The 19,352-nt window shown below is 40.3% G+C and overlaps 1 protein-coding gene across 1 annotated transcript in view; it reads left to right on the forward strand.

Moving 5' to 3' along the window:
• The window catches only part of THSD7B (thrombospondin type 1 domain containing 7B), a 787,061-nt gene that overhangs the window by 386,892 nt on the left and 380,817 nt on the right, over window positions 1–19,352 (forward strand). The gene's annotated exons all lie outside the window — the stretch shown is intronic.

Genomic DNA, 19,352 nt, shown 5'->3' on the forward strand with positions numbered 1-19,352 from the left:
CAAATCCGATCTTTGCTGTACAAGTCACATTAGACTCACTTTAAACTTTGTTGTGTTTCAGTTTTCTCCTTTCTAAAATGAGATAATATTGGCACCCAATTCATAGGATTAAATGAGAATAGGACACATGGCAGAAATTTTGATGATGATGATGATGATGTGAGTTCCTTAAGACTGGGGAACTTGTCTTTTATTTTGTTGCTATCCTGCATTATCTAGTCGTCCACGTGCTGGTATAATGCAGTTGTTTCCATGTCTGTATTTTTCTTAGATTATAAAACCTAGAAGGCACATGATGAGTGTTTAGTAACTGTTGTTGAATGAATGACTAAATGAACTCCATATCTTTCCTACTACCAGTTCTAATTCCTAAAGATTTTGCTTCCATTTAGATGAAATCAAAGCATTAACAGATTGTTCAGTGCGTCCAGGCCAATTAGGGGAAAAGGTATTGGTCATTCAGAATGTCAAATAGGTCAAAAATCACCTTTCTCCCACTCAAAGGCATACTAGCATCAGCCTCTCTCTTTACTTACTCCTTTCAAGTGCATATGGTCCCCTCCTTCCCCCCTAAGACCCATCATACTTTTCTCCACCTGGGAAATAGAGGATGGAGTACTAATTTATACCCAAAGAATGAAGAGTCAGGACTTCCCTGGTGGCATAGTGGTTAAGAATCTGCCTGCCAGTGCAGGGGACACGGGTTCGAGCCCTGGTCCAGGAAGATCCCACATGCCGTGGAGCAACTAAGCCCCTGCGCCACAACTACTGAGCCTGCGCTCTAGAGCCCGCGAGCCACAACTACTGAGCCCGCATGCCACAGCTACTGAAGCCTGCATGCCTAGAGCCTGTGCTCCGCAACAAGAGAAGCCACCGTAATGAGAAGCCCACGCACCGCAACTAAGAGTAGCCCCCGCTCGCCGCAACTAGAGAAAGCCCGCATGCAGCAATGAAGACCCAACGCAGCCAAAAATAAATTAATTAATTTATTTTTTAAAAATCCTAGGAATTGTTTAAAAAAAAAAATGAATGAAGAGTCTGTTGTGTTTTAGTAATGAAGATTTGGGGCCTGGAACACCAGCCCCCAAAGTAGTGTTGAAGGCAATATAATCATCTAATGACTTTCCTTGAGAAAGTGACTTAATATAAATCTAAGTTACAACCTCTATAAATTTTGGATGTTTTCTATTCCCAAGTGTTTCTGAAAAACTAAATAAAATAAGGTGTGTATCTTACATATACATCCCAAGCCACAACCCAATACACAGAGTATAGGTGCCTTTGTTTTTATAGGCTCCATTGGGGAGGATGTGCCCCCTTTAGTCTATAATTTAAGGCCTAGAGATCACTACATAGGCCCAGTACTCAATAAATATTCCTGAAAATTTAGTAAGAGAAATGAAAAACACTTGGGCTTGTAGAAATTATAGTTCTCAACCAAGGAGTTCTGCTGATAAAATTTATAAAGACACTTTCCCTCCATTCACACATAGGAAAAAGAGAGATAGATTAAATTCTCTTAATTTCTTTTAATTTTTTTCCTCCCATGTTTTTTTGTTTGTTTGTTTTTGTTTTATTTCCCCTTAAAATGTGACACCTTCTGCCTATCTCTTTTAAAACCCAGGGACTTCCCTGGCGGTCCAGTGGTTAGGACTCCGTGCTTCCACTGCAGGGGACCTCGGGTTTGATCCCTGGTTGGGGAGCTAAGATCCCGCATGCCACGCCGCGTTGCAAGGCCAAAAAAAAAAAATAAAAGGAAACAGAAAACAAAAACAAAACCCCACAGTATGCAGTGGATTCGATTTGGCCAAAAACTCAGATTTGGCAAAAAAGAAACATTTTTAGAACAGTTTATTTAGAGCCCTATGACCACCCGGACATGGAAGAACATCACTGGGTTATGACGGGAGCTGCTGCTCAGAGGGCGGGGCTCTCAATTGGCGTCACCTACACCCCCTCACTCAGAGCGAACGTTAGTCCGCTTAATAGCTGACCGGGTCGCCTTCTCAGTCCACACTCTTCCTCCTACCCCCTAGTCCCCCTTCTTTCTGGACCAGAGATTGATGTATATTTACAGGGACCTGGAGTTCACAGTATCGCCGGCTGGGATTTTTCTTTGCTTCCTCCAGTGGCCCCAGGCGGTAGATCTAGAGCCAGGGTTGGAATCCAGATTTCTCTGACCTGAGGGACTGCCTGTTGTCATCCCACAACAAGCCCTGTTTTCACAGAGGCACAGCTCACCTTGCCTGTTTACTAGCAATTCAAGGATTCAGAGCCAGGTACCCTCAAACCTGAGACACAGGCTCTGTACAGCACAGATCTGTCACACAGACCTTTCACGTGCGCTCTCTCATTGACCATCAGGGCAGTTTCGCGATAAAGGAACAGCTGTTCTGTTGGTCCTATTCCACAGAAGAAGCAACGCGATCTTCAAGGGAAGCCCTCCTGGCCACCTCGTCCAACAGGAGCAAAGACCAGGTCAAAATACCCAGTTTAAATTAAACTTGCTACACTGCTTTGCCTGGTGAGCCTGTAAAGTTACAGGGAAAAAAAGCCAGGCAAGTTCAAACTCTTATTGCTAAAAGTCTGTAACTTCTACTTTGCTTCATATCACTGCCTCTTCCTATCAATAATAGCTATAATTTATTGACATACATTGTCCTATTTGTTACTTCATCTCTATATGGAAAGGACTATTGCGACCCCATCTTAACATAGGAGGACATAGAGGCTTAGCTATGGGTCCCAAGATTGCAAAATGAATAAATGGCAAAAGCACGAGGAATCCTAGGCTCTTAACCACTCATTCGGTAGCAGATATTTGCTGAACAATCACTGTGTTCTAGGCGCTGTGCTAAGTACTGTAAGTATAGGTGTAAAGTGGTGAGGAAAACACACACAACCCTCGGCTGTGGTGAGTGCTGTCTAGTGACGGAAGATGGAGGCATTGAATATATAATTGCCTAAATGAATATGCAGTTAGAAAATATAGTATGCGCTCTGCAGAAATTCAAGGAGCTATGAGAAAAGGTAGTAAGGAAAATCAGAATTCCACTCTGCCTAGAGTATCTTTCTCCTCATCTCTACTCATTGCCCGTCTTACTAGATGTAAAGCCCTACCTTCTCCAGAGAACTTGTCCCGATCCTCCTGCTGGAAATAACCACTTCTTACTCCTGAGTCTCATAACACTGTCTGAATGGCTTGCATTCTCACTCTTGGTAAACGTGTTTTGGGTCCCTCCGAAGAAACACGAAGTCCTTGAGAGCTAGACCCTTTTCAGTTTTCATTCCCAAAATGCCTCATAATAAACTTAAAACAGAATAGAATTCAGTATATCTGTGTCAAATAAATGGATGCTAGTTAGAACTTACTTGCTTAAGCAAACCTAACAGACTGCTAAAAGGATAGGTGATCTGCCTTTACAACTGAATATCTTTTGTAACACGTGATGATGGCGGCAATAGAAGATGTGGGATTTCGGGAATCAAATCTGTCTCTGGTTTCCTGGCAAATGTGGTTAAAGTGGAAACACATTCCATCCCTTGTGTTCATTCATTCATTCACTCACTCATTCATTCAGTCATTCTTTTGTGCAGTCAGTCTGTTCTTTTGGTTATTAATATTTCAATGAAGTCGTATGAGTATCTTAAGGGAAGCAAAGGCTATTTGATTGCTAATTCCTAAAAGTAATTTCCTACTGGAACTCCACATTTTAACTGAGGCCATCAACTGAGGCAATATGTCTATAGGAAGTGCATTAAAGTCATTGAGTCTTTTTAATGTATGACTGAAGGGTATAACGTTGAAATGCAGAATTATGGTCATGTGCAGTCTTTCAGTGGCCTAGATTGATTCAGGGGTAAAACTTAAATAGTTTGAACAGGTTTCTAAAAGTGTGGCCCATGGAATTCTAGCTCAGAATTACCTGGGATGCTTGTTAAAACCCTAAGAGATTCTGATTTTGAAGTCAGGATTGGGGCCTCCAAATCTGCATTTTTAAACAAACTGCCTTAGTCATTTTAAGAAACATTAACCTTTGAGGACCACTGACCTGTAGAAACATTTAATTTGACTATGAACCAATGGATCCTTTAAAAAAGGTGTAACTTCCCTCTACAATATTGTTGTAATCAAGTCTATTTTGGTTTTCAAGAGTCAAAGGTTTTTCTATGAAGCTTTCAAATCTACAGTAAGTGAAAAGAGGCTTATTGGGAAGTTAGAACAGGAAATCTCACAGATGTCCTAAAATAAGAAAAAGGAAATTTATGGACATATAAGAACTAGAAATGCAAACAGGAGCTGAGGGTTCTCTCTTCAACTGTCAGAATCAGTGTGATTCTTCCATCTCTGCTTCTCTGTGTACACCTGCTGTCCTGCCCCTTCTAACAGGCTTCCTTTGAAGCTCTACTCTCATAAGTAGCAGTTATAGAGCCCAAGAATGGCTCTCTAGTCCTTACTCTACAAAACACCAGGGAAGTCAAGAACCCAGCACCGTAGAAACTTCCTTCCCTTCAGGGTCTTTATTCAGCTTACCAAGTAAGAGAGTCTGATGGCCCAGTTTGTATCAGATTGGTCCTTCAATCACGCAGCAGCCCGTGGATTCATCAGACCCCCTCAGGTCAAGAGGCATCTGGAAGGGGAAGGGGACAGTGGTGCTGGAAGGCAGCAGGAACTGATAGGGACACTTGATTGTTCACCGCTGAGACCAGCCTCTCCAGGACACCCATGCTCAGCCCTTTGAGAGAGAACTCAGAACCTGACTCCCTTCACTTCCTTAGGTTTCTGTCTATCCCCCTCAGTGCTGAACTATAGGCAGAGGAGTGGCAGAACCTGACAGCCTGCTTCCACCACAAACATCATCCTCTTTTCACTTCAGAGCTTCAGCTCAGGAACAGAGCTGTCGTAAATTAAATAGAAATCTAGAAAAGGAAAATGAAGCTCCAGGGGATATAAATGCAGTCGAATGACAGCTTCATGTAGAACAGAAACTGGGAGGAGCAAGAAGGCACTCACCCTGGGCGTGATCTGAGCCAGAAATTTTACTTCAAACAAACAAAATATGGAGTCTCCGTGGACTTGAATTCATATCAAAATACGTATGCTATTGTTCCTATCCATAGTCTATCGTAAACAGTATTGTCTTGGCTGTCTTTATAAAAAAAGCTAACATACCAAACAAAATCAAATCAATAAAAAAGCAAACAAAAGAATCGAATGTAGATTTGATGCATGAGGTTCTGTCTTTTACACCTGGAATCCACTGTTATGCCTTCAAGTTTGCATCTAAAAGTTGCTTTCAAACACTATTTCTCTTCATTCAACAGTCAAGCTACATTACCATAAATAAATCCTGTGGCTCACATGGATGTTCATAATGATTTATTGTTCGCAAAAGTCTGTGTTTCCTTGAATGTGAATGCTCTTTGTTGTCAAAATGTTTTTACTTCCGGCTGGTTTCTTTCTCATATCTCTAGAATTCTCTTCAGACAGTACAATGCAACACAATGTAATCCTTATTTCCCTATAGAGGTGAATGAGTTGCCTTTCAGAAATCAAGGTACCCATTCCAATTAGAAGTTTATTTTTAGACTTTCAGTGTACTTTCTACAAAGAAATAGAATAAATTAGTTTTGCTTTAGCTGGAGTGTTACTTTCAGTTTATTAAATAGTTTTCTACAATTAAAAAGAATGAGTTAATTAGTTTTCACTTCCTTGGCTTTGGTCCAATTTTAATATGACTTTCAATGAAAGTGTGGTTTCAGGAGGTTTTGACTCATTGGTTTTTGACTCATGGTGGTAGATTTATGAATGATTTAATTTGTATTACTAAAACAAAGCCTAGAGTTAGAGGTCGAGTTAAATGTTGTGATCTTAATATATCAACTTGGAACTACAGATTTTATAAGTCAGCTTGCTTCCTAGGGTTTTCTTATCCTATGTGAAGAGGCTACCTCAGCAATAGCTGCTCAGTTGAGAATACCCACATTGTCCTCTGATTCATACTTTGCCTTCCTTGGGTAAGTTGTAGGATTTGTGAGTACTCAAGCTCAAGCCATAAAAATTGTTAATTTTATAAACAGAAGATACTTAGTGGGGTGTGTGTGTGTGTGTGTGTGTGTGTGTGCACATATGTGTGAGGAGAAAATGAGAGAGAGGGAGAAAGAGAGAGAGACACACTTTCTTCTAGCAGGACAATAATAGGAGTTTAGTAAATATATATTGTATTACATTGCATGGAACATGAAATAACATTTTACGTGACCAACAAGCTCACATGGGATGTTAGACTTTGAGGGGGGTCTATCTTTTCTAACCTGTTTTCCCCCTCCCAAATTCAATTGAGTTCGTCAAAGCAGAGGGAGATCAAAATATTAGCTCATTCTCAACCCTAGAATTAGACAGACTTAACTACCAGATCACAGCCCCTGTTGGACACCTAAAAACTTGAATGAGCCTGGCTAAAAACAGATCAGAATATGTGCATCCTCCGAGAAGATGTATCCCGAAGAAAGAGAAGGCGAGAGAAAGAAGAGCCATGTCTGTACACTTCTTTCTCTCAAAGTCATGATTTAGGGGCCACTTATCCTTCCCAAAGGAGACATAAGTACGGGAGGTGGAGAGAGTTCAGGGACAATGAGGGCTGTAGAAGTGGATCTCCCCTCACATGGTCGAAATCATCAGGAGGCTCCACCCTCACCGTCTCTTGCTAATAAGTGACTTTGTGAACTCAGGCCCTACCTTCCACTGTTGAAATTCCTTTGGTTATGCTCGCCTCCTTTCTTTTAAAAAAAAAATTTTTTGGGGGCCATGCCATGCAGCTTGTTGGATCTTAGTTCCTCAGCTAGGGATTGAACCCGGACCCTCAGCAGTGAAAGCGTGGAGTCCTAACCACTGGACCACCAGGGAATTCCCTGGCCTCCTTTCTGACCAAGCTTGTTCTATCTTGTTCAGACTTTCATTTGCTATTCCTTCTCCCTAAAGTGTTCTTCTCCCAGCCTTTAACATGGGTGCCTTTTGATCAACGCTTTGTTTTCAGTTCAAATGCCATATCTCAGAGAGTCTTTGTCTGACTACCTTAGAAATCACCTTCTTTCCCTTCTCTTTCTTATTCATCACCCTGTGTTAGTTTCCTCACTGCACTGCCCAGTCTCCCAGCTAGAACATAAGCTCTATGTCTTGTTCACTGTTTAGAAACACATAAGCTCTTTGTCTTGTTCACTGTTTAGAAACACTGAAACGCTGCCACAAAGTAAGTGCCTAAAGGGTTATTGAATGAATGATAATGGATGAAGGTATCATTCATTCAGGGAAGCTTTGCATAGGGCTGACTATACCAAGTTTTGTGCCAACTGCTAGTAGCATTAAGATGAATAAGATGAGGTTACTTTAATCGGGGGGCTTTTTATTAGGGGATTCAAGTATGTAAACATATTCTTTTATAAGAAGAATGAGCACAGGGTATTAAGTAGCCAGGAGGAGGGTGTCTTGCTTTAGCTAAGTGGTTAGAGGAGACAAGATTTGGTAGATCAGGAGTTTCCAGGTAAACATGGACTGCAAGTATCTTAAAGATAGAAGAGGGGTTGTGTGTGAAGAGGCTTGGCAGCACGAAAATCCTTTTAATTAAATGAGTTACAGGTAGCTTGTGATGCTTGAGTTGCATAGTTCATATGGAAGAATGATAAGAAATAGGGCTAGAGAGACATGCAGGAGCCAGCTCATGAAGAGATTGGTGCCTTTCTAAGAAGTATGGACATTACCTGGAATTCTGATAGACAAGTTTAATTTTAAGCATGGGTGTGATAAAATCAGACTTGTGTTTTAGGGAAAAAAAATAGTACAGAAAATAATGAAGTTAAACAGCATTGGAAACCATTGGGAAAAGTATGAGGCTATTCAATTATGGGGCCAAGAAATGAGGAGAATCTGTTCTCTTGAATAAAAATAAAATGTGTAGGTAAGCGTATAAATTTCCATAACTCAACGTTGTTTAATAGCATGTCTTCATGACCCGGTGTGTACTGAGTTCTTCGCCCATCCTGTGGAGTTCACGTAACTGGATTATTATGTAAATCCTTTCTGGCTCAAGATATTTCAGTGCTAGGAGACAGACACACAGTAAGCAACTGTCAACTCCAGGATGGAGCAAACCCTTCCTAGTCACCTCTCTGAGTACATACTTCCAAGGAGTAAAATGAGCCCAAAGACAAAGAGTTTCTCACTAATTCACCACATTACCATCAGCTGTTCTAATCAGGGACCAGCAATATAATTTGCAGGGCCCAATGCAAAATGAAAATGTGGGTGCCTTGCTCAAAAATTACTAACACTTTTTAGCTGCAGGAAAGCATTAAACCAAGAGCCCCACTGCGCCTGTGTGAACCCGCACGGATCATATGCCCATGATGCTGGTCCTGGTCCTCATCGGCTTCCTCTAGGGGCCAAGGGTCCTAACTGACTTGGAGTTCTGATTCCTGGGAACAGTTGTCATATCCCGTGACTATGGCATTAACCCAGATTATTGGATTTCCGTTGTATTGGATTGCAATTCGTGCAGGCGGCTGAGAAAGTTTAAGGAGCAGAGGGGTTTGCAACAAGGTGGGGGAGGGTGACAGCAGAGCAAAGCAGGTAAGAACACAGGCTCTGGACCCAGACTGCTTGGGTTTCGCGTCTTCTCTATCACTTTACTGGCACCTTGGACAAGGTACCAAACCTCTCGGTGCCTCCATTCTCTGACCTGAAAAATGGGAATGATGAGAGTAACTGTGGTTTAGGATTGTCATGAGGATTGAGTTGATTCATGTAAAACACTTGGCAAGTGAATGAAACATGGTAAGTGCTTGGGTCTTTTTTCTTATTATTTTGGAGATTGTATTCTGGAGAGTGAAGCTTACTTGGTCCCGTGTAATGCAAATATTACCATTCAGGGTACGGTTTGTCATTCAGTGAGCAGAAATACTTAATTTCAACGTAGTTAAATTTACCAATCATTTACTTTATGATTTTCATTTTTGTGTTTTAAGGTATTTTTTCCTATCCCAAAGACAAAGTTTTTCCCTATCTTTACCTTTGGAAAATTTTACATATGTCTGTAATAATTCATTTTGTGTATGATATTAGATAAGAATCCAATTTCTTTTTCCATGTGGAGGCACTGACCTTTTCTATCTTCCCTTATACCCCAGTATACCCAATGATCTAGCCACTCTTGTCTCCCTTGCTCTTTCTGGAATTTGACTCTGGGCCTTTGCAAATATTATTCACTCCGCCTAGACTTCTCTTTCCTTACATATTATACAGATGACCCCCCCCCACCCCGCAACCTCCTTCATGTTCCAGCTCAAATATTCCCTTTTCGTTGAGGCTTTTAAGTTTAAAATTACCCCCAACACACACACACATTCCCTAGCACTCCCTTCTACATTTTGCTTTGTTCTGTTTTGTTTTTGTTTTTTTGCACATCATTTAATTGCCATATGAAACACTAAATATTTGACACTTACTTTTTATTTGTCTCCCTCCACTAGAATGTAAAGTTTATGAGTACAGGAATAATGTTTTTCTTTTGCTGTATTCTCAATGTCTAGAACAGTATCTCCTCCCTAGAGGATTTCAGTATTCCTCTTCCAGAATAATCCAGAACACCTTATGAGCAGTTATGTCTTATGCATTCTTCTCCCAGATAGAATAGTGAAAATTCCAGCTCCACACGTATATTAATTGTAGGCATCTGATTAGCAAATCTCTGGGTAGCTTCTTTTTCTTTTTCTATTCCTTCTAGAATCAAGGCCAAGACAGACAAGCACCCCACTTTTTCTCTCTGTCAAAACAGGTGATTTCCTAGTCCACACACTAAGGGATTCAGGCTTTGTGTGTGTGTGTGTGTGTGTGTGTGTGTAGGGGAGAATACTCTGGCCACAGGCTCTGTCTCTTGTTCCCTGATTTATGACATCCATTAAAAGCCAGGCTCTTACCATCAGCAATGGAGAAACTTTCCCAAAAGCCAGTACTCCAAAATTTTTCCTTAATGTCCAATTTTTAAACAATGCATTTATAAACTATTTTTAAATCATTTCAAAGAGAATTGCAAAGGAAACAAAAAGAAAAGGAGGAGGCTCCTATAGGACATATCAGCCAATTGTAACCCAGTTAACAACTGGACCCAAATTGCAGCTCAATGACAGTTGGGTGTTTATAAGTATTTTAGGGTAATTGGTATTAATATTTCTATGTATGATACTGTTCCTATGGTTTTGTTTAAAAAAGAGCCCTTATCTTTTATAAATCTATCCTGAAATATTTACAGATGAAATTATATGATGTCAGAATGTTCTTTGAAATAATTTGGGTGTGAATGAGTGGGTAGGGGTATAGATGAAACAAGCTTGGCATGTAATTATTGCAGCTGATGGATGGATACATTGGGTGTATTTAATAAGTTTGAAAATTTCCAAAATTTAAAAAGATAAACATTTTCAAATGAATTAAAAAACAAACTTCTCCAGCAATCTATTTTTTCTTATGCCAGCAGAGTTTCTCCAGACATGTTCTCTGCCTCATGGGTAGAAACTAATATCTCCAACTTCCCTTTTAAGAAAATAAATATTTGGTCGATGTTTATATGTTCATGCAGACATGACTGTCACTCATTCATCCTTTTATTTATTCAGCAGTCATTCATTAGTTGTCTACCACGTTTTACATGCTACAACAAGACCTGGGGAGGCTTACTGTTTGGAGGCAGAAAGAGACAAGAAGACAGTAGGATGCAACATGGATTTTGTAGAAGCAGGGAAGGAAGCATGGCGGGAGGGCCCCTTGGCTGAGGGTTGGGTGGGAAAGACTTGAAAGAGATGATCCTCTGTTGGGTCTCAAAGGAAGCTGAGGGATTATTTAGGTGAAGAGGGAGAGGAAATGCACTTACCCTATCCTCCACACTAACCTGTCTACCAATTAACAATTTTATGTACTTACCGATGCCAAACACTGAACTAACGACTTTACATCCATTCCTTTAATTCTGCTTCTTCAGAGTCCCAAATAAGGTATTCTAATTATTTCCCTTTGAGACACCAGGAGATAAGTAATTTTCCCAAGTTCACAAACCTGGGATTCTAGATTCCCTGATCCTAAAGTTAGTGTTGTTATTCCATCAACACTAAGCCAAAAAAGGAATTTCGAAACCTAGTGACTTTAGGTTGACACTGCAAAACAAAACAGCAAGACGGGTGATAGCATGTACCTCATGCGTAAAAGGGATAATTAGTGCTAATATTTATGGTTGAATGAAAAACTTTATTTCAGTCGGTTTGCCTTCACACTTATTTTTCTTTAACTTGTCCTACCACGATTCCCAAACCAAAAAGTTTAATATCATAACTGATATTAATGTGTGATTGACTCCCCACAGGTTACATTCAGGTAAATTACTTTTTACATGTAGACACATCCTGGAAAGGGTGTTGCAAAAAGTTGCAGAAACCAGGATTTATGTGGTTGAGCCATCATGAGTGATGGTGCATTTACAACATAGCAGACTCTATCCATACAGCAAATGGCCAAGTGATACATTTCACTCTTGTAAAAAGTTTGGAAGATCTGAGGTTCTGAAGTTTCTATCTCTGAAGCCTCTGAAGTTTGTGCCCCTGAGTTGTGTCCTTACTGTGCTATGAAACATGAGCTTGACCTGGAAACCCTTCTGTCCTTTAGCTGTCAGCACAATACTGGGCATGAATATCATCCTTTCATGCCCATGAAAGTGTAAAGCATTAACGGGATAGGGCAGCATGTATTTATCTAAAAGGATTTTTCTAATATATAATTCTGGATCCATGCCTAATAATGATGGCAACATCTTGAGCTTGTATCTTAGACGACATTTGTGCCCCCCAAAAGCCTGCCTGTATACAGTGCAATATGGCGTTGAAGTGTAGTTTAGTCTTAATGCTGACGGAGTGGAACACATTTGGGAGCCCTGTGGCAGGCAGCCTCTAGACATTTCATCTGCTAAAATGAAAAAGGGTCAGGTTGGGGGGAAAATAAATCCCTGTCATTCCCTCACACACTGGCAAGAAGAAAAGACAAGTGCAACACATCATTATAGTGTTGTTAACCCTCCTCCTTTACAGCACACATTTCCAATTATACCCATTATGACATACTTAGCTAGAGGGCAGATTGCATTTTTTAAATGTGCTGAGAGCAGTAATGATTTAGCTGGTGCTCATTTGTTTTCTACTGCTTGGTTAAGCATGCTGCATTATCTTTCCTATTTTACATATTGGACGAATATGAGATGCTAGCTCTCAATGAGCTAAATCAATGGTTCTCTGCCCTGGAGATTTTTTAAATAGATGGTTGCTTGGGCTCCACCCATGAGATATTCTGATTTAAATGGTTTGGATTGAGGGGCATTAGGAGTCTATAAAAGCACCCTTTCAGATTCTAATATGCAGCCAGGGTTAAGGACCACATGGACTAAGCTGACAGCTAGATTAACTGTGTAAGAGTTAGTTTCGATATTTAGAGAGAGGAAGGGCCAGTCACTATTTGTAAGGTTAGCTCTCCAAATTGGAGATGTTTTAAGTGCATTGGTGGTTGAGGATAGAAAGTAGAGGACACTGGAGATAGTCCCTAGAAATTAGAACTATTGCCTAGGCTTCCGTGAGTGCCTGCCATAGAAGGAAAATGTTTACTTGCCTTGACTGTCATCCTGATGGTTTATGCAGATATAAACATGGGCTGCTCCTTTTGAAATCTGTGTTAAAGGCTTGCATTAAGCTTAGTGGCCATATATATGTGTGTGTGTGTGTGTGCGTGTGTGTGTGTGTATATATATATATATATATATAATTTACAAAATGCTTTAAATCTCATTCAATTAGGCATTCCTAACAACTATCCTGTGAGTTGGCTCAACAGTATTACCCTCATAGGACAAGCAAGAAGATTGAAGCTCTAAAAGGTTAAGTGCAGTGCCCAAGGTCATACAGCAATTTGGTAATGAGCTGGGCTTAGAAATCAGAGCCTTGGAGGACTTGTCTATTTCCAGAGCCATTGAATTTGGCTTCTGTTGCAAAGTGAATAATGATTATGAAAATTTAAGAATATAGAATACATTTTTTCAGGCAACATTTCAAAATGAAAGATGTATATGAGTATCCTGGAGCCTTTTTTTTTTTTAACATTTCTGGGAAGTTTAGCAGAAAAGCTTTGCAATTTTGTTTAATTTCATCCGTATATAGACAGGCTCAGTGTTCATTTTGAAGTACTTGGAGGTCTCAGCTGGGAGGTAATTCTGGGGGAGGATGCTGTTCTTGGTGTATTTGCTGTATATATAGAAGACCAAGATGGATAGGAAGGACGTAGATGAAGACTTCCTATTCATAGTTCTTCTAGGACATTGCATTTTCACCACTTCAGCCCTCCATTCCTCCTTGAGCAAAGAGAGAACATACCAGATTGATGGCCTTTGGTTAGTAAATACAAAGTTTATACTATTATTTCTGAATGTTTATAAAACTATAGAGAACTTCTACATTATTATGCATCCATCATGTTTCACTTCTGCTTCACTGGGGAGATGATTTTTTTCCACATCTTTATTGGAGTATAATTGCTTTATAATGTTGTGTTTATAATGTTGTGTTAGTTTCTGCCATGAATAAAGTGAATCAGCTATATGTATACATACATATCCCCATATCCCCTCCCTCTTGAGCCTCCCTCCCACCCTCCCACCCTCCCTATCCCATCCCTCTAGGTTGTCACAAAGCACCGAGCTGATCTCCCTGTGCTATGCAGCTGCTTCCCACTAGCTATCTATTTTACCTTTGGTAGTGTATATATGTCAGTGCTACTCTCTCACTTCATCCCAGCTTCCACTTACCCACTGTGTCCTCAAGTTGGTTCTCTACGTCTGCGACTTTATGCCTGCCCTGCCACTAGGTTCATCAGTACCTCTTTTTTAGTTTCCATATATGTGCGTTAGCATACGGTATTTGTTTTTCTCTTTCTGACTTACTTCACTCTGTATGACAGACTCTAGGTCCATCCACCTCACTACAAATAACTCAATTTCATTCCTTTTCATGGCTGAGTAATATTCCATTGTATATATGTGCCACATCTTCTTTATCCATTCATCTTTAGATGGACACTTAGGTTGCTTCCATTTCCTGGCTATTGTAAATAATGCTGCAGTGATCATTGTGGTACATGACTTTTTGAATTATGGTTTTCTCAGGGTATATGCCCAGTAGTGGGATTGCTGGGTCGTATGGTAGTTCTATTTTTAGTCTTTAAAGGAACCTCCATACTGTTCTCCATAGTGGCTGTATCAGTTTACATTCCCACCAACACTGCAGGAGGCTTCTCCTGGGGAGATTTTTTTTTTTTTAATTTTTTATTTATTTATTTATTTATTTATTTTTGGTTGTGTTGGGTCTTCGTTTCTGTGCGACGGCTTTCTCTAGTTGTGGCGAGCAGGGGCCACTCTTCATCGCGGTGCGCGGGCCTCTCACTGTCGCGGCCTCTCTTGTTGCGGAGCACAGGCTCCAGACGCGCAGGCTCAGTAGTTGTGGCTCACAGGCCTAGTTGCTCCGCGGCATGTGGGATCTTCCCAGACCAGGGCTCGAACCCGTGTCCCCTGCATTGGCAGGCAGATTCTCAACCACTGCGCCACCAGGAAAGCCCTCCTGGGGAGATTTAATAATGCATGTGTGTATACTTCAGTATAACACACAGCACCGATGTGTGTCTCCTTCATATATAGCAGATACCTGATAAATATTTATCAGTGATGACAACACTGTATATGCTAAGTGTTTCCTTCTGAGAACTCAGAAGTCACAGTATTTCTCCAAATTTAAGTGGGAGATAGTTGGGTTGGTGAATCCTGGTTTGGTACTTTTTCTAAAGAGGAAATCAGCTCTGAATCTCAAAAATGGTTGTGAATAAGCTAGAAAGGGGTATTCTCTTGTGTATAATGAATCAGTAGATAGAATCTACTTTTTAGGGGATTTGATGTTCGAGAAACTCAGGCTGCCTAACATCCTACTTTAATCTCTGTTTGTAGAATCGATTTGGAAACAGACTTCTTAATGACCATTTGGAATTTTTGCCAAGTGAAACTTGTTTTCTCCTCATATTCTTGCACAGTTTGGTTCAATGCCAGCTCTCTTTAGTTACATAGCATCTATGTGTGATGTTTCTATCATAACAACACATATCGTAGCTCTAGTCGATGATTTTGAGGTAAGGCTTATACTCTACTTTCCCTTTAGTTTTTAATTTAATGATTCATAAGCAAGTGTGTTTGGGGCACAAAACAGTTTTCTTGGGCTGCATGAACTGCTATCTCAAGCAGAATTCTGTGGCAAGAAGCAATAAGGTCCAGTGATCAGATTGAATTGATAATTTTAAGAACAGCAGTGCAGTCTGCTTTTTCCACACATTTGAAATGCAACCCTTTGGTGCAGTGAGAAGCAAAATGTGCTTGTTCCTTGCATTCGTATGGGAGTGATGGTCTTTTTCTGAGTGATCATGTAATTTTTTATACAAAACGAGGCCTTTCTGAAAGTGAGTAGATGAGCTATTAATATTTAAGTCAGGATAACAGGCATTAACTAGGACTACCCTGAGCAACCAGGGTGTTTGATCACCCTACCCATCCCTCTCCAGTGTTATCAGAAGGTGGCTGGTGCTAACTGCCTTGCAGTTGGAGTTTAATTTACCAGAAACGTGGAAGGATTTCAAGCCACTCATGGTCTACCTTTAGATGCTCAGAACATGAATGCGACCCAGAACTGAATAGAAGACCATTTTTTCACATCTTTCTTTTAATTAGAAAGAGCCTCAACTATTGAAGCTTTTCTCCTACTATTTTTCCAAACCTTTCTTCTCACCTTCTCTCATGAACTTTTACTATGCTGGAAAAGACTCCCTGTACCACACAACGTGGACATGCTTTACATGCAGTATCTCATTTAATCCTCAAAGAAATCATATGAAATAAAAACTTATACTTGGCCTGTTTTACAGCCAAGGAAGCTGAGGCTTAGCATGTTTAAAGGAATTGTCTGCACTCTAATAGGCACTAGAGTTGTAACTCCACCCCAGGAAGTATTTAACGTGTGGTTGTTTACATGATATGGATCTCAAAATATCACTGGTGCCATCCTTTTGCTTCAAGATCGATTGATTAGAGAGGAATGATCAACAGAATTTTGGTTTTGTTTGTTTAATGGTGAACAGGACGTGTAAGTGGGGAGGAGAAAAGAGGGTCAGGTGGGAATCGAGAGTTACAAGGCGATAAGCCTGGAAGGATATTGGTGCCTAGAAGCAGAATGGGTTACTGAAATCCTATTAGTAAATAGAGACAATTGTAATTAGACCTATTAGTAATTGAGACAATTGAGAAACAAGGGAAAGCCAGAGAGGTCATTTTTTATAAACATACCATCAGAATTCTGCAGATTGGTGTTGGAATAACTTCTGTGCATTGCTGTTACCTATCTGTCCTGTATCTACTTTGCACATCCTCTTGCCTTTAGGAGAATCTCCAACCCTGCCTTCCTGTCGGCCGGTGCCTGTGCTCACTGTGCTCTGCCATGCTCTACTTGCTCCCTACTCGCACGTTTCAAATCAGTTGGAAATTTAGGGGTTCAGTTCTTTACTTCAAATCATTGACTGGATAACCCTGGTATCAGGGCGCAACACCCATGACTCTTCAATTCAGTGTAATGTGTTCCAGCTTACCTGGCTGTGAATACCCAGAGGTACGCTTTATGCACCGTTTCCTCCACCTTGGCTACCATCTTTCTGGGAAAGACTTCACAGAGAATCTATAAATATCCCTCAATGTTTGTAGCCCACTTATATATTTCCTTTATGAAATATGGCTCTTGATCTTTAAGTTGCCATCTTTTCTAAATGTTACTTCGTTTGACTGTAATTAATAACTTAAGTTGAATTATGCCTGATGACTTATTAATGATAAAATATGCATAAGTTAAAATTGAATGTAGACTAGTTGTTTATTAGCCGTAATCATGCTTGAGCGGCTGTGTATGTTTGCGAACAGGCACTTCAGTTTATTGTTACTTTTCATAATGAGGTTGAAAGCATCACTCACAAAGCCCTACAAACATTGCTTTTATTGATACTTGAAGCCTTCTGCCAACAGGGTACTGTTGAAGAATCGATTAGAAAATAAAAGGTATCCCTTGGGAATAACAAAGAACCTGCGATGTGAACTTCTACTTGGAATGCCCCTTTCTTTCTCTTCATCTTACTATAAAGTCTCTTTTAGAGAAAAATCATGGGTTTTGATGTCTATTTAGCTGAGGTTTTAATCCTAGGTAGGGGATTTTGTGGAAATTATTTACCTCTTCTACCCTCCTTTTTCATATCTGCAAAATGGGTATCGTGACAATAATAATGATAATAATAAAAACAACAATAGTAATAATACCAACCTCATAAAGTGTTGTAATAATAAAATGAGAGAGTATATGCAAAATGCCTAGAAGTGGATCTGATATAGATTAAGGTGATAATTCCAGGAAATTTCTAATACTTTTTAGATACATATGTAATACAAATGTTTTCTACCTGCAAAGCCACGGTCTTTGCCTCTCTGTATTACTTCCCAGAAATCATTTTCTTCTTGTGTATTCAAAGGAAAGGGAGACATTGACATCGCTTCCTGAGAGCTTTTACTTGGCCTTTTGCTCATCCTCTCGTCTGCTTCAAACCATGATGTTGGGTGCTATCAGGGGCATCCACTTCCTTTCTTGCTAATTAACTCTCAGATTTCTGGAATGATTGTCCTACTTTGATAGAAAACTGCTGCCCTCATGCTGGCTTCAAAATACAGGTGTGAGAAGGGACTTCCCTGGCGGTCCTAGTGGACTCCCCTAGTGGTTAAGAATCCACACTTCCAATTCGGGGGGCATGGGTTCGATCCCTGGTCGGGGAACTATGATGCCACGTGCCATGCAGTGCAGCCAAAAAATTAAAACAACAATACAGATGTGAGAAGACTATATTGGCTGCTTCATCCCAAGTGTAGATGCTGTGTGCCCTTGAGTTTCCTATGACACCTGCTAAACCATGTCTGTTCTGCGTAACCAACTCTGCTATAGGTTGGGTCATAATTTGAGGCACTTTACATCATAGGGAGGGGGAAAATCCCTTTAAAACTGAATGCTGAATATGACCATTCCAATGTTCAAGGCAAAAGAAACACGCACACGTCCACTTAGAAAGAGAAACTCTTAACAGGTGTCTCCCAGATCCTGGTGGCATTTCCCTTCATCAGGATCCTCCCTTGTTTCTCTCTCTCTCTTCAAAGACATATAAATATTTCTTAATTTCTGTACAGTGCCAATCAGTTTTCTCTTTAAAAAACCTGAGTTCAATTCTAAAAGTTGTTTTGCCCATAGAACCCACCCTTCTCAGCCTTCACCTGAACATCTATAGGGCATGATAATCAATGCAACTATTTTTCCCAAACTGTGAATTATTTGATCTGGAATTACACCGTAAAGTAGAATACCTCTATGTGTGAGTGTTCACTGTGTGTGGTGTGTGTGTGTGTGTGCACGCGTGTGCATGCCCTGTGAAGGGAGAGGCATTGATCCACGCTCTCTCTCAATGTGGTGTAAAGTCAACCCTTTAATTTTTCCTATTGTCTTCAATCTTTATTTCCGGTCTCCTAAGATAACACTTGGACAAAACACACACACACACACACATATTCATGTACACATCCTAGGGTAAACAATAATTATCAGAGTAAGTACAGTGTAATTGGAATTAATTGACAGTGGTGGAAGAGACTTTTTCTTTTTCCTAAAGGCACGATTATTTATCTGGATTGTCCCCACCCAAATGAAGATAATTTGTATTAATATATTATTATACAGAACTGTTTTAATTACACTTTTTTTTTTTCTTCTTAAGCTTCTTTTTCCATACTCCTCACTGGGCCTTAACTACATTAAAAAGGGGCCAATTATACCATTCCTGTCTGTCAAATAGTAGCAACTCTCCTTTGACTTTATAAGCGTGTCCTGGCAGGAAACAGGTGGCCCACTCATATGGGGTAACTGGGGAAAATTTAATGAAGGAACTGTTTACGAAGGAGTGGACAGGGTTAATGTAAACTGACAGTACCTGGCTAGGGACAGTTGGGAGCCTGAAAGTTGATACAAGTAGGAGCAGTTAGAAGAACTCAGAGAAAGTAGCTGCAGGAGAGCACCACTCCATAGGAACTGTGGCTTTGTGAATTCATTCAGAGGATGAAATCTGGAGGAATAAATACCCTGATCTCTCTCTCTCTCTCTCTCTC

The sequence above is a fragment of the Eubalaena glacialis genome, chromosome 1 (genome assembly GCF_028564815.1).
Source record: "Eubalaena glacialis isolate mEubGla1 chromosome 1, mEubGla1.1.hap2.+ XY, whole genome shotgun sequence".
NCBI lineage: Eukaryota > Metazoa > Chordata > Mammalia > Artiodactyla > Balaenidae > Eubalaena > Eubalaena glacialis.